At 41.7% G+C, this 13,013-nt stretch overlaps 1 pseudogene; it reads right to left on the bottom strand.

The window, feature by feature from the left end:
• Positions 1-10,861, bottom strand: part of LOC140523239 (2-amino-3-ketobutyrate coenzyme A ligase, mitochondrial pseudogene) — a 114,172-nt pseudogene extending 103,311 nt beyond the window's left edge.
• Between the last annotated feature and the right edge of the window lie 2,152 nt (positions 10,862-13,013).

The following is a 13,013-nucleotide window of genomic DNA, read 5'->3' as shown; positions in this document are numbered from 1 at the left end:
TTATTGTTATTATTAACATATCCATGTAGGAAAATAAGGTAAAAACTATATTTTAATCTAGTTTGGGCCCCACAGGTGTGTGGGGGCCACAAATAGTCACATATTAGACACATAGGGAGGAAAATGAACTAGAGTCAGAACTAGGTAGACTTGGCACAACTGGTGCTGGGATATGTACTCACTGTGTGACCCTGGGCCGATTACTTAACTTCTCAGTGCTCAAAACAAATCTCTAAGCTGATAGTTGCAGGGAAGGTGCCAGCCTGCATCAGAAAAGGGAGTTCCCCAAATCCAACAAATGACAAGTCATTTTCCTAGTCTCTTTCCAATCTGGAGAATGGCTCCATAGAAACAGCCTTGGGAGAGGAATCGGAAAATGTGATTTAGTTTTAAGCTGAAATCTGATGTTCATTTACTGTGTCACCCTAACCAAGTCACTCCCCCTGCTCTGGTGTCTTCAAACTAAGGCTGAACAACCACTTCCAAGAAGATGATTTAGAGGGAGGGCATCTGTGTTCAGGTGTTTACTAAACTGGATGATGACTGAGGTTCTTTCCAATTCTGAGATCCTGTGGCTTCCCTTTATACCTGAGTTGCTTCATCTGTAAAATGAGGAGGAGGAGAGTAGATGAGCTCTTGGACCCTCCCAGCTCTGACATTCCATGATCTTATGAAGACTCATTTTCCTGAGTTCAAATCTGACCTCAAACACTTACTAGCTGTGTGACCCTGGACAAGTCACTTAATCCTGTTTGCCTCAGTTTCCTCATCTGTAAAATGAGCTGGAGAAGGAAATGGCAAACTGCTCCAGTATTCTTGCCAAAAAAAAAAAAAAAAAACTCAAATGAGGCCACAAAGTCTCAGATATGATTGAAACTGAACCAACAGATTCATATCTAGTCGGTGATGACTCTATCAGTATCTAGCATCTGGTTGAATTTCTCAATTTTGTAAGTTAGTCATCCAATAGCTTTGTTAGAGGGACCTGGAGTCAGGAAGACCAGGACTCAAATTCCACATTAATCTTTGGTGGTCCTATGATCATCAGTAGACCCCTTGACTTTGGGGAGTCTCAGTTTCTTCATCTATAAAATGGGAAATGAGGCTCAAACTAAATGATGCATGCTTTTGGTAGCTCTTAAAGAGTTAGTGGTTGTCAGTTTTTAGGATGATAGTCTCTTTCCTCCTCTGAGTCCAGCTGCGGCCATGGGTCAGGCGGGGATGCCAGGACAGTCTCATCATTGACTTCATTCTCTGGCACTTCAAGGAGATGACAACAGATCAATTCATCCATAAAGCATGCGTTGGGCAATGGGTGGAGCACATCTTTAGACCTTGATGTTTAGCCTGGGGAAAAGAAGATTCAAGGGGGACATGAGAGCTATTTTCAAATATTTGAAGGGCCATCATATGGAAAATGGATCAGAGTCATCTGCAGTATTTGAAAATTGGAAGAGAACTCAGTAACCACCACGTCCAGCTTATACCCAGAAGGAATCCATCCTATAACATGCCCAGTGAGTGCTCATTCAACCTCTGCATGAAGACATCCAAGGAGGAGATCCTGACCCCTTCTTCACCAGGTCATTCTACTGGGGGACAGCTGCAATATTATAGGAAGATTGGTTTATTTTTCCTGACTCTCTCTCTTTGCCACTTCCCTATGTCTATCCTAGCTCTTCTCTCTGGGGCCAAGCCAGGTCAATCTTTCCCCATCCACAGATACTTGAGGATAGATCTATAATGACAGTCTCCTCCTCTCCAGGTCAATCATGCCCAGTTTCTTTAACCCATAGTCAAATGACATGGACTGAAGGACCTTCGTCATCTTGGGCTGTCCTCCAGAAACTCTCCAACTTAGCCACACCCTTCTGAAACCACAGTCCAAAGAACTGAACGTAACACTTCAGATGAGGTCTGATAAGGCTAGAGTAAAATGGGACCACCACCCTCCTGTGTTTGATAGCTAGTCTAGGTCCCTCTTAAGGGCCAACATCACAATCCCACTTGTGGCAGCCACTGGTATCAGACTCCAAAACTTGAGCTTGCAGACCAGTAAAATCTCCAAATTTCATAATTTTTTAAGAAATGCTTTCCCCATCTTGTACTCATAAGGTTGATTTATTTTTGTATACAACTGTGACTTTACATACATTTCTGTTGAATTTCATATTATTAGATTCAGCTGAGTCCTCTAAATCTGTGAAAATTACACTTACTCTGCCTGGCCCCAAAAGGCAAATCTGAGAGCAATGGAGGAAAAACTTCAAAGAAGCCAACTTAGGCTGGAGGGCAGGGGAAAAAATCTCAACAATTTAGAGGCACCCCAAGGCGGGAGAAGCTGCCGTAGTCCCACTCCTTGGAAGTCACCAAGCAATGAGCTGGATGACCCCTTAGATGGTGTGCTGTGGTGAGGATTGTTTTGCCCCCTTCCAACCATGAACTCAGTGATTCTTTGACTCCACAAATTTCTTGTGGGAATGATTATTCCAGCAGAATTCTTCTTCCACAATTCCATTTATATTTAATGACAATGATAATTTATTAATAATAGCACTGTGTTAGCAGATAAGGAGAACAGATTCAGATCTAAAGGCTCAATAAGTAACTTCCTTATGACCTTAGATGAGTGGCCTAACCTCTCTAGACCTGTCTTCTCATCTCAGAATAGTGATAATATTTCCTACATACTTTATCATGATGCTAAGAATCAAATGAAACAAAGTGGGGCAGTGGAAAGACCACGGCCCTCCACTCCAAACTGGGTGGAGTCCATCAGAAAATATGGGTGTTGAAGCTCAGCCCTGTCACTTTATAGCTATATTATTTGAACTTCATTCAATTAAATAGGCATTTATTAAGCACCAACTATGTGCCAGGCACTATACCAAGTGATAAGAATTTGTTGTTGTTCAATCAATTTTCAGTCAGGTCCGACTTTCCATGACCCCATTTGAAGATTTTTGGCAAAGATATTAAAGTTGTTTGCCATTCCTTCTCCAGTTCATTTTACAAATGAGGAAACAGAGGATTAGGTGACTTGCCCAAAGTCACACAGCTGGTAAATATCTGAGGTCAGATTTGAATCGAGGAAGATGAGTCTTCCTGACTTCAGGCTCAACACTTTATCCACTGTACCATCTAACTGGCAGTGATGGGAATAAAAAGATGCAAATGAAGGCATCCCTAACCTCAAGGGTCTTCTGCTCTATGAGGAGGTTGGAGGGGGACACAACATGCAAACATAAGTGCACGTAAATGAAGTGGAAGCACTTTATTCGTTCACTCACCCAACAAGTCCTTATTAAGTTCTTATGTGTACCGATCACTGTGCTCAACTGATGCAAAGAAGGACAGATACCCTGTCCCTCCCTTCAAGGGGCTTACATTCTAACAGAGAAGATAACATGCAGAGGAACATGTGAGATAAACACAGAGTAGGTGGAAGGTAATCTCAGAAGGAAGGCATTAGTTTTATTGGGGGGAACCAGGGAAGGTCCTCTTCAAGAAGACAAGATTTGAGCTTTTGCCTTGAAGGAACCGGGAAAACTTGTATCTGCCTATCTTCACACCTTAGTAGACAAGCCCCATGAGCCACTGTAGCCACCCTTATTAGCTAGGCTATTCCTCAGATGGAAGTGAAATGATAACTCCCACTCATTCCTTCTGGTTCTGCCCTCAGGAGCCAAGTAGAGGAAGTCCATGCTTTTGCATAATTGAAGGCAGTTACCTCGTTCCCACCACTCTTCTTCTCTCCAGGTTAAATATCCCTATCATTACTATAAATATTTTATACCCATTAATTCATTTAACATGTATTCATGATGGATGTACTGTATTGCTCTTTAACATATGATGACCCCATGTCATAAGATCATAGATCAGGTTGTTCATTCTTCATTTGTGAAGAGGACCAATGATATCATGGGGTGATGTCTTGACTTGTGCATGAATTGGATTTAAGTGAGGCAGAGCTGTACAAAGTCATCAGCCTCACTATCTCTTCAAGACTCATTAAAGTTTCATGGCAGGACAAAAGTGAGGAGCACGGGATGCAATGGATGTCTGACCAAGCTCTCAGCCCTCCGCAGCACCTGCTGCAGACACCTTCATGACCCTTGGAACAAATTATTTTCAATCCAGGCTGGATAATACTAGAGCTAAAGGGGATGGTTGAGTATATCTAGTAGGTAAGACAGCCACATTTTTCAGATAAGGAAACTGAGTCCAGGAAAGATGAAGTGATTTTTCCACTTCACTTAGTTGAAGAATTAGGGAAATTTAGCCTGGAGACATCACTGTCTTCAAGTATTTAAAGGACTTTCCTGTGGCGAAAAGAGATTATGCTCAGTTTGCTTGATGCAAGAGGTGAGAAAAAGGAACAGGGAGTAGAAGTTACAGAAAAATCTATTTTGATTCGATGGAAGTTTGCCTCATTGATGAAGAAAATCCTAGTTGCTGACAGATGTCCCAAAGGGATATGGTCTACCTTAGGTAAATTCTCCCATTGGAGTCTGAATGATCAGACATCAGAGATAGAGTCTGATAAGATCATAGACAAATGCAGTGATCGAAGGGATTTTCCAGGTCATCATTTTCAAACACTCCCCTTAAATGGTACAGAGGGGTTCTGTGTTTACATGAAGTTTGGACAAGATGCCCTTTAAGGCGATACCGGTATTTGAAATGATAACATCCTTACTTTGGGTAGAGAATTGATGGTGAATAGAATGCATACCTATTTGAATTTTTCTGATATGGGGAAGGGGTCCAATCCTATAATGGTCATGCCAATGTTGCACTCACATGGGGGACTAGGGGTGGAAGGAGCATTACTGAAGGAGAAGGAACCAAGCTGACAGAGGTAGTGGCTCCAAAAGGAGCCTTTGACATGATAAAAGTAGCCGCCACCAGATAGCCACTCCTCGAAGTAGATGGGCTGGATGCCACAGAAAAAGAGTCAGTCAGAGTGGAGCCGGTCAGTCTGTAGCCAGGACAGGGGATCCCGTCCCTGAACCATAATTATTTGGAGCTCTCCATAATTCTCACCACTGACCTCATTCACTGGCACATCACAGCAGATGACAAAGGGAATCCACCCAGGAGACCTGTGAGGAATGATGGGTGGAGTACCTCTGAAGCATCCTTTCTAGTTTAGGCGTTTTACTGATGACTCTTAAACTCTTTTACAGCCTGGCTTCTCCTTCTGAGGGTAGCAACCTTAAAAAGAAAGGACTTCTACAGGGAAAAGGCTTGTGCTTGTCAAGAGCAGAATGGGAAGGCATGAGGCCCCCACACTCCAATAACCAGACTTTTTTCAAAGCCCTTTAAGGGTGACAAAGTATTTGACACAAATAACCTCATTAAATCCTCACAACAGCCCTGCAAGGGAAGCAGGATATCAGTTATGGCCTCTTTTTATACAGATGAGGAAAGAGAGAGGCAGGACTGCATTGGCTTTCTGGGATTCTGGGTTTCCATAAGCCACACAAGAGCCACACAGTCAGAATTGGGATTCATGGGATCACAGAGTCTGAGTTGGAAGGAACTCAGAACCCATCTGGTTCAAACCATACGTACTCAAGAATTCCCCTCTACAATATATAAAAAAGGAGGTCATTCAGCTACCTCTTGAATGATGGTATATTCAGCCTCCAAATATACTGATGGTAAAATTCACTGCCTCATGGCCTTGCCCAGGGGTCAGGAACCTGAGATCTCGAGGTCACATGTGGCCCTCTAGATCCTCAAGAATGAGCCACATGTGGCTTCAAGGACACAGGTTCCCCACTTCTGCCCATTCCACTTTGAGACAGTCTTCATCTTTTTAGGAAGTTTTTCTTTATCTGTCAAATTTGTCTCCCTACAACTTATACCCATTGATCTTAGTTCTGCTTCTGAAGCCCAGCAGATCATAGCTAATCCTCCCTCAGGATAACCTTTTGTGGACTTGAAGATACCGATCATCCACATACTCCTTTCCCCAGGCTCCACAAGACTTTCATTGCACAGGTTAAATATCCTTCTATCAACCACTCAGCAAATGGACTTCGGTTCCCGGATCTTCACCACTCTATTTGTCATTCTCTAGATCTGTTTCATTCTGTGACTGTCTTCATCCCCTGTTCCCCTGATGCTCTTCCTTTGTACTCAACCATGGCTGCCCTTCTGAAGCAAACCTCCTAGCAGAAGGAATGGCAACTCAAGACAAGGTTTGGGATTTCGGCTGCCTCTTATTCCTTACACACTAGGAGACAGACAAAATTCCCACTGTCTGACTGTCTCCTCCAAACTGGGTCTTTTTTTGTTCCATCTTTGCCTCCAGGCCTAACTCCCCCACCATAACATCTTGGATATTCCTAGATATGTTAAATGGTGAAATGTTGTAATAACATATTCTAACAGGAGATTCAGCTTCCTTCCCATTATTTCAAATTGTGTCTCATAAACAACCATGGGGAAGACCCAAATTCTAGACCTGACTCTTATGTTTATTAACTTCATAACTCCAGGGCAATCATGTGATCCTAGCCCTGGAATTGAATGGCACCTCAAAAGTCATCTAGTCCAATCTTCTCATTTTACAGACGGGGAAACTGAAGCTTAGAGAGATGACATGATTTATTCAAGGACAGTCACCTTCTCCAACATTCACTACCCCTTACCTCCTTAACCAGGACTGACCATCCCCTCCATTTATTTTGGCTTCCTAGGGACTAAAGCCACAAAGAAGCCTTGGTACAAAGGCCCTGGGCTTTGGGTGTTGACTTCCTTGGATACCAGTTCAAGCCAAGACCTTCCTGCCCTCTCCAGGCATAAGCTGTTCTTCTCTCATGCTAGTGTTTACTTGTCCCTATAATGTGATGTAGATGGGCACTTGAGTAAGGGACTGTGAAGGCAAAAGAAAATTATAAGGTTCACTCTCTGCCCTGAAGAAAATTAAGAGCTTTGACCCTTATGGACAGGGTTTCTCAGTAGAGGATTGGGGAATTCTGTAAATATAATTTACCTAAATCTTAACAATCCATCGAAAAAAAGTTTCCCATGCTCCCCTAATGGAGGACAATGAGTTGGATTTGGAACTGAATAAATGGCTAATTATTCCCAAGGAATAGTTGTTACAGTAATGGAATATCCAGTGGGAAGGAGGCCTATGGGAAGAGTACCCCAGAGACCTGCACTTGGCCCAGTGCTGTTACATGAGTGTATAAACATATGCATGCAGAAATGTTACTGTCCCAAAAGTCTTCGTGCAGATTTAGTGCTAGTAAAACCTAATACATATATTACTGTGTATATGTAGAGATAGAGATTATATGTTGTATATGTGTGCATTAAGCTTCAGTAGTTTAATATGTCTATATATCGTTAATATGTATATTGGTATTATATGCACATATGTGTGTTATAGGACTATGTATATGCACATTATAATATATAAGTACATAAATGAGTCCACTGACATGGATAGCATATGTATACAGTATACATGTGTATATGTTCATATGTGTATTTATATATAAGTGCAATGTACAGCCATATATAGATTTAGATATAGATATAGTATCAGTGACAATGTAACATGTTTGTGACATTTCCAGATGACATAAAGTTAGGAGGGAAAGGTAACCTACAAAAAGATACTGGCAAGGTGGGGCATTGGGCTGTATCAACAAGATGAAAGTTTATGGAAAACAGTATGGCAGAAACTCTGTGTAGACCAACATCTTACACCAGGTGCCAAAATAAATCCAAAATGGGTGCATGATTTAGACATAAAGGGTGATGCCATAAGCAAATTAGGAGAGCAAAGAATAGTTTACCTGTCAGATCTATGGAGAAGGGAAGGATTTAAGACCAAACAAGAGATGGAGAACATTACAAAATGCAAAATGGATAGTTTTGATTACATTAAATTAAAAGGTTCTTGCACAAACAAAGCCAAAGCAACCAAGATTAGAAGGAAATCAGAAACCTGGGAAGCAATTTTTATAGCCAGTGTCTCTGACAAAGGCCTCATTTCTAAAATATATAGAGAACTGAGTCAAATTTATAAGAATACAAGTCATTCCCCAACTGATAAATGGTCAAAGGACATGAACAGGCAGTCTTCTAATGATAAAAGCTCTCTATAGTCATCTGAAAAAATTCTCTAAATCACTAATGATTAGAAAAATGCAAATTAAAAGAACTCTGAGGTACCACCTCACACCTATCTGACTGGCTAATATGACAAAAAGAAAAATGATAAATGTTGGAGAAGATATGGGGAAATTGGAACACTAATAATGTGCTGTTGGTGGAGTTGTGAACAGATTCAACCATTTGGGAGAACAGTCTGGAACTGTGCCCAAAGGGCTATGAAACTGTGCATATCCTTTGACCCAGCAATACCACTACCAGGTCTATGTCCCAAAGAGATTATAAAAAAGGGGAAAAAGACCCACATGTACAATATTTATAGCAGCTCTTTGTGTGGTGGCAAAGAATTGGAAACTGGGCAATGACTGAATAAGTTTGTAATGGAATACTATTGTTCCATAAGAAATGATGAGAAAGAGGACTTCAGAAAAACCTGGAAAGACTTCCACGAACTGATACTGAATGAAGTGAGCAGAATCAGGAGAACACTGTACATAGTAACAGAAACATTGTAACAGTAACAACAACTTTATTAGACAGCTTTTCTCAGCAATGCAATGATCTACGACAATTTCAAAAGACTCATGATGGAAAATGCTGTCCACATCCAGAGAAAGAACTAAGGAGTCTGAATGCAGATTGAAGCACTATTATCACCTTTTTTGTTGCTTTTTCTTTGTCATGGTTTTTCCCTTTTATTCTAATTCTTCTTTTATAATATGACTACTGTGGAAATATATTTAATATGACCATACATGTATAGCTTATATCAGATTGTTTGCCATCTTGGGGAAAGGGGAGGGAAGGAAGGAGAAAAAAATTTGGAACTCAAAATCTTATAAAAGTGAATGCTGAAAATTTTCTTTACATGTAATTTGAAAAAATAAAATACTGCTAAGTGGGGGGAAATCTAAATAAATGAATAAAAGATGAAATTTTTTATAACAAGAAATGTAAATCAATCAACAAATATTTATTAAGTACCTACTATATACTAGGCACTAGAAATACAAAGACAGTGAATGAAACAGTCCCTATTCTCAAGGAGTTCACATTTTAATGGGGGAAACAATAAGGAGTTATAGAAGTCTATGCAGGATGAATAAAAAGAAAAAATAAAGAAGGGTAAGCATATGATAGGGAAGGAGGAGATGGAGGGGGAGAATCAGGAAAGGTTTCATCTTTGTCAAACTTAAATCAAAATGATCCCCACAGGTTGCAGATTGCCTTAAAAACCCACGGATTGACACTTCCAGTGCCCTGGGAGTTTTCTGTCTCCAGAGCTGTGAGTTTGATGCCTCTGAATTTTGTGGAAGGTGCTGCTTGGGTTGCATCTTCAAGGCACGAGGGTCTCTGTGGTGGAGCTAAGGAAGGGTCGAATTCCCACCACATGGGATGGCCAGTGGAAGTAAGGAAGGAGGAGATGCAACGGTGTGTGAGGAAAGGAGAAGAGACCATTGTAGGAAGGAGAGTTACATCCAACAAGGCTGGAAATTTAAAAGCCAAACAAAGGAAAAAATATTTGATTCCAGAGGCAATAGAGAGTCTAGTGAAGGTTACCGAGTAGGAGGAGGATGCAGGGGTTGGGAAAATCACTTTGGAAGCTGGGCAGAGAATGGGTTGGAATGAGAAGAGACTTGAGACTAGGAAACCAACTGAAGGCCACTGGAATAGTTTAGGTGAAAGGTGATGAGGGCTAAGGTAGCAGCTCTGTGTGTGCATGGAGAGAACAGATGCAAGAAACAGGTGAGAATCTATTTGGCACCTACTACGTGCAAGGCCCTGTGCTAACTACTCAACAAATATTATCTCATTCTATTCTCACAATAACCTGGTGGAATAGGGGCTGTTATCTCCATTTTAGAGGTGAGGAAACTGAGGCAGACAGAGGTGAAGTCAATGAATCATTGTGGGCCTTGGTAAGTGCCCAGGATCATATAGCAAGTAAGTGTCTTAGGCTAGATATGAACTTAGGCCTTCTGAGGCCTGATGCCCTATGCAAGAGAGGTTGGAAAGGTAGATAGATATAACACTTTGGGCAACTGATTGGTTTTATGTAGTAAAGGACAGCCCAGGATAATGGAAAGATTAAATCTGGAACACTGGAAGAGTGTATGAGTGTATGAGTGTATGTGTGTGTGTGTGTGTGTGTGTGTGTGTGTGTGTATGTGTATCTGGTGCCCATATAAATTACGTGTGTGCACATAGATCTATCTAGCTGAGGTTCATAAGGAGACATGTATATATCTCTAGGGTCTTTTCCACTCACCCTTCTTCAAGGGAAACTGATATTCTAGCAGAAGGGGAATGGAAGAGTAGGGTCATGCTGCTGACCACTCTGCACTCTTCAGAGAAGGGGCACTGGAAGCTAGGCCACTCCTGGATATTGTGGGGTTAGGAAAAAATAACTTTTAGGTTCAAGCTGTGCTCCTGATCCCTATCCCATAAACAGAAAAATACCATATAGACAAGGCTTGACTCCCTTCCTGCCAAATGCCAATTCCATTAAGATCACGCATAGGCAATAGTAAATAATCCCTTTTATCCAGGTCAGTAGTATTCCAGGCAATTCTGGAAGATTAGAATCTACTGGACAATTATAAGGCTCTACAAGAATTTCCTCACTAGAAATTAGGATCATAGATTTAGGGCTGGGAGGGACCTTAGAGATTGTCATTTTCCACACCTTCATCTTCCAGATGAAGAAGCAGACGCCCATAGTAATTCACTAACTTGCCCGGGGTCATGTATGTAGAAAGAATTCAAGCTGGGATTTGAAGTAGGTGCCTTGAATCCGAATACAGACGTTCTACTTTTGGATGGGATCTAAAGGGATGGGGGGAGGGAGGGAAGGTTAAGCATTTATATAGCACCTACTATGTTCCAGGCCCTGTGCTAAGTATTTTTATAAATAAGCTCACTTGATCCTCACAACAACTCTGGGAGATAGGTCCTGATATTATCCCCATTTTTACAGATGAGGAAACTGAGGTAAACAGGATACAGTGACTTGCCCAGGGTCCTACAGTTAGTAAGTGTCATTTGAGCTCAGGTGTTCCTGCCTTCAGGCCTAACACTCTATCCTTGTGCCACCAGCAGCTCATTAGAGGGGAAGAGTCAACACTACTGTCACCACCTTAATTCTGGCCATCACTCTGCCCCTTTTAACAAAACTCAAGATCACAGTGTCTCTCCTAGCTCTAAATCATGCTCTGACTCACATGGAACTTCTCCATTGGAGAGTTATGAAGTCCCAGTTATTTGGGGAGGGTGGGGGGAGGGAGAAGGGGCTAAAGTTGTAAACAGAGATAAGCAGGAGAGAGATTTGGATGAAAGGGGAGAAAAATCCTCTCAGTGCTAACCATGATGACATCATCTATCTGCAATCCCTGACATTCGCCTCCCCCAAGCACAGCCAGGATCCAAAGCTTTGCTCAAAAGCCTCCGACCTTCTGGCTGAAGTTTCCATGTCAGGTTCTGTGGATGGGCAGAGGCAACAGGTTCCAAATGACGACATGCTCTGAATGACACCATGCAGGACGTGCTTCAGCTGACCCAGAAGATGGAGAGCGAACCCCCAGTCACTGAAACTCTCGTTGACAAGAGTTTGGCCTCAGCCCCTGAGAGTCTGCGGATGCCTTTTGTCAGGGTGGCCAGCATGATGCGGGAGCTGAGTCAGTAAAAGTAGGACATTCACTTCCCTTCAGCCTCAGTTTCCTCACCTGTGAAAGGAGTTTGATGATCTAGGTGCAACCTTCTTCCTAGGGCCATTGTAGACAAAAGACATTGGGGCTTTGGAACACAAGACTCATTATTTCACCTGCTCCCATCCATAATGACTATCCATTCAGACCGTGCTCAGATCCATGTTTCCAGTCCTTGTTGCCAAGCTAAGTTCCAGACCCATGGTACCCACTGCCTATTGGACAATTCCAACTGGATACCCTTTAGACAACTCACACTCAACAGGTTCAAAACAAAATTCATCATCTTTCCCCACAAACCATCCCCTCTCTTGAACTTCCTTGGTCCTCTCTCTCTGTCTCTGTGTGTGTGTGTGTGTGTGTGTGTGTGTGCATGCATATATGTGTGTATGTATGTATGTATATATTATAATTAATATTATATATAAATTTAGCTTATTACATACAGAGGGTGCTTAATAAATTCTTGTGGGATTGTTATTAGCTAATTGGATTAATACTGTAAATCATACTGTCTTAGAGTTGGAAGGAACTTAAAAATCACATAATCCACCATCCTTTCCATTGCTGGAATCCCCTCTTCAATTTCCTTGCTTGAATACCACTTCTGCTCGGTAGCTCACTCCTTCATGAAGCAGCCCATTCTATGGAAATTGAAAACTCTGATTGTTAGGAAGTTATTTCTCATACTAAACCAAAATGTTCCTCCCTGTAGCTATCTCCACTTGAGCTTTTTTTCTATTTGGCAGAACCCCTCAGAAGACATAGGCTTCTTTTTCTCATGAGCCCTGGTGATTAAGAACATTATTCATTAACCTCTTTATCTTTTTTTCTTCAGACTAAAGATTTCAGTTGCTACTAAATTGTCCTTCCTCACATACTCACCCAGATAATGCTATGCCTTAACCTCCTTAAAATGTCTTTCAAGAGGGCAGGGATCAGAATCACCAAATCAAAGAATTTCAGTCTTTGAACTTACCTTGGTGGCCGTAAGTCTGATCCATACTGGAAAAGGAATCCTACCTTACAACAGTCCCTCTAAGGGTTCATTCAACCTTTGCTTGGAAGCCTCTAGTAGCAGAGAGCCCACTATTCCTAAAGGCAACCAGCCCATTCCACTATAGGGAATCTCTCAAGGTTAGGATTTTAGGTTTGGGGATTGTTTTA

The sequence above is a fragment of the Notamacropus eugenii genome, chromosome 2, assembly GCF_028372415.1.
Source record: "Notamacropus eugenii isolate mMacEug1 chromosome 2, mMacEug1.pri_v2, whole genome shotgun sequence".
In the NCBI taxonomy this organism is placed as follows: Eukaryota; Metazoa; Chordata; class Mammalia; order Diprotodontia; family Macropodidae; genus Notamacropus; species Notamacropus eugenii.
Note: the sequence above shows the minus strand (reverse complement) of the source record. Positions and strands in the feature narration are given on the sequence as shown.